The following is a 3,086-nucleotide window of genomic DNA, read 5'->3' on the forward strand; positions in this document are numbered from 1 at the left end:
CCTAACCTAACTTAATCTATCCTAACCTATCCATACTCGCGGGAAAAGGTTAGTTTAACTTATCATGAGACCACATGATACTCTACCCTAACCTAACTTAAACAGTGAACTTCCACCATTCAGACTGGTAGACTGAGACCCCAATACTGAGCTAGTGGATTTCCACCATTCAGGAAGGTGGAATAAGACCCCAATTCTGAGCTAGTGAATTTCCACCGTTCAGGCTGGTGGACTGGGACCCCAATATTAAGCTAGTGGATTTCAACCATTCAGGCTGGTGGACTAAGACCCCAATTTTCCAACTCTTGCATTTCATGACAGAAATTCAAAATGAACTTCGAAAAATCAAGAGAATGTAACTGTGAGAAGGTAAAGCACAACAAGTCACTACTGAAATATTCCAACTCTTGCATTTCACGATAGAAATTCAAAATGAAATTTGAAAAATTAAGACAATGTAACTGTGATATTGTAAATGTGTAAGTTTTTGTGTGTGTGTAAGTTTTAGTGTATGCGCGTAAGTTTTCGTGTGTGTGTGTGTTAGTTTTTGTGTGTGTGTGTATGTTTTTGTGCGTGTGTGTAAGATTTTATGTACTTGTAAGTTTTTTTGTGAATGTAAGTTTTTGTGTGCTTGTAAGTTTTTTCGTGTGTGTGTAAGTTTTTGTGTGTGTGTGTGTAAGTTTTTGTGTGTCTAAGCTTTTGTGTGTGTTATTTTTGTCGTTTGTGTGTGTAAGTGTTAGTGTGTGTGTGTGTTTTTGTTAGTTTTTGTGTGAATGTAAGTTTTAGTGTGCTTGTGTAAGTGTGTGTGTGTGTGTGTGTTTGTGTTAGTTTTTGTGTGTGTGTAAGTTTTTGTGTGTGTTTGTAAGTTTTTGTGCGTGTGTGTAAGTTTTTGTTTGTGTGTTAGTTTTTGTGTGCATGTAAGTTTTTGTGTGCATGTAAGTTTTTGCATGTGGGTGTAAGTTTTTGTGTGTGTGTGTAAGTTTTTGTGTGTCTAAGATTTTGTGTGTGGGTGTAAGTTTTTGTGTGTGTTTGTAAGTTTGTGTTTGTGTGTGTGTGTTTGTAAGTTTTTTTGTGTGTGTTTTTGTGTTTTTTTGTGTGTGTGTGGGTGTGTGTTAGTTTTTGTATGTTTTTGTTTTTGCTTGTGTGTGTGAGTTTTCGTGTGTGTTTGTGTGTAATTTGTGTTTGTATGTGTGTGTGTGTTTGTTTTTGTGATTATGTGTGTGTGAGTTTTTGTTTTTTTCTTGCGTAAGTTTGTGTTTGTTTGTAAGTTTTCGTGTGTGTGTGTGTGTGTTTGTGTGTGTGTGTGTGTGTGTAAGTTTGTGTGTGTGTGTGTGTAAGTTTTCGTGTGTGTGTGTGTGTGTGTGTGTGTGTGTGTGTGTGTGTGTGTAAGTTTTTGTGTGCATGTAAGTTTTTGTGTGCATGTAAGTTTTCGTGTGCATGTGTAAGTTTTTTGTGTGTGTGTGTGTGTGTGTAAGTTTTTGTGTGTGTGTAAGTTTTGGCATGTGTGTGTAAGTTTTCGTTTGTGTGTGTGTGTCTGTGAGTTGTGTGTGTGTGTGTGTGTGTGTGTGTGTGTATGTTTTTTTTTTATTTTAAGTTTTTGTGTTTGCGTATGTGTGTAAGTTTTTGTGTTTGTGTAAATTTTGTCGTGTGTGTGTTAGTTATAGTGAGTGTGTGTATGTTCTCATTTCTGTGTGTTTTAGTTTTTGTGTGTGTGTGTGTGTAATTTTTCGTCTGTTTTTTTGTAATTTTTATTGTGTGTGTGTAAGTTTATGTGTGTGAGTGTAATATTTTTTGCGTGTGTGTACGTTTTTATGTGCATGTAAGTTTTTATGTGGATGTTATTTGTAGTGTGCATTTGTTTGTTTTCTTTTTGTTTGTGTATGTGTGTGTGTGTGTGCATTTTTGTTAGTGTATGTTTGACAGTGTTTGTGTGTGTGTGTTAGAGTGTGTGCGTTTGTTTATGAGTGATTGTGTGTGTAATTTTGTGTGTACATGTAAGTTTTTGTGTGCATGTAAGTTTTTGCGTGTGGGTGTAAGTTTTTGCGTGTGTGTGTAAGTTTTTGTGTGTGTGTGTTTGTAAGTTTTTGTGTGTGTATTCTTTTGTTTTTTTATGTTTTTACGTTTTTGTTTTTTTTTGTGCGTGTGTGTGTGTGTGTGTGTATTTTGGCGTGTTGAGTATTTTGGTAATGTGCTTTCGTTAGTTTTTGTGTGTGTGTGTGTGTGTGTGTATTTTGTTTTTGGATCTTAAGTTTTTGTGTGTGTGTGTAATTTTTTTTGAGTGTTCGGAAGTTTTGTGTGTGTGTGTGTAAGTTTTTTTGTGCCTTTAATTTTTTGTGTGCATGTAAGTTTTTGCGTGTGTGTGTAAGTTTTTGTGTGTGTGTGTCAGTTTTAGTATTTCTAAGAGTTTTCTTGTGGTTGTAAGTTTTTGTTTGTGTTTGTAAGTTTTTGTGTGTTTGTGTGTGTGTGTAAGTTTTTTGTGTTTGTTTGTAAGTTTGTGTGTGTGTGTGTGTGTTTGTGTGAGTTTTTGTGTGTGTTAGTTTTGGCGTGTGTGTGTGAGTTTTCGTGTGTGTGTGTGTAAGTTTTGTGTGTGTGTGTGTTTTTGTAAGTTTTCTTGTGTGTGTGTGTGAGTTTTTGTTGTGTTAATGTGTAATTTTTTTTGTATTTGTTTGTGTGTTTTTGTGTAATTTGTAGTTTTTTTTTATGATTGGTATATGTGTTGAATTATATAGTGATGTTGTGTGTTAGATTTTTGTGTATTGTTTTTGTGGGTGCGTATGTGTGTGTGTTGATGTATGTTTTTATTTTAATTTTTGTTTTCGGGTGCATTTGTAAGTTTTTGTGTGTGTGTGTGTAATTTTGTGTTTTTGTGTATTTTTTTTAGTGTTTGTGTAAGTTTTTGTGTTTGTGGGTGTGTGTGTGTTGTGTGTATGTGTGTGTGTGTGTGTGTGTGTGTTAGTTTTTGTGTGCATGTAAGTTTTTGTGTGCTTGTAAGTTTTCGTGTGCATGTGTTAGTTTTTGTGTGTGTGTGTGTGTGTAAGTTTTTGTGTGTGTGTAATTTTCGTAGTGTGTGTGTCAGTTTTCGTGTG

Source organism: Artemia sp. Qi Xiang Cuo, chromosome 13 (assembly GCF_049724085.1).
Source record: "Artemia sp. Qi Xiang Cuo chromosome 13, ASM4972408v1, whole genome shotgun sequence".
In the NCBI taxonomy this organism is placed as follows: domain Eukaryota; kingdom Metazoa; phylum Arthropoda; class Branchiopoda; order Anostraca; family Artemiidae; genus Artemia; species Artemia sp. Qi Xiang Cuo.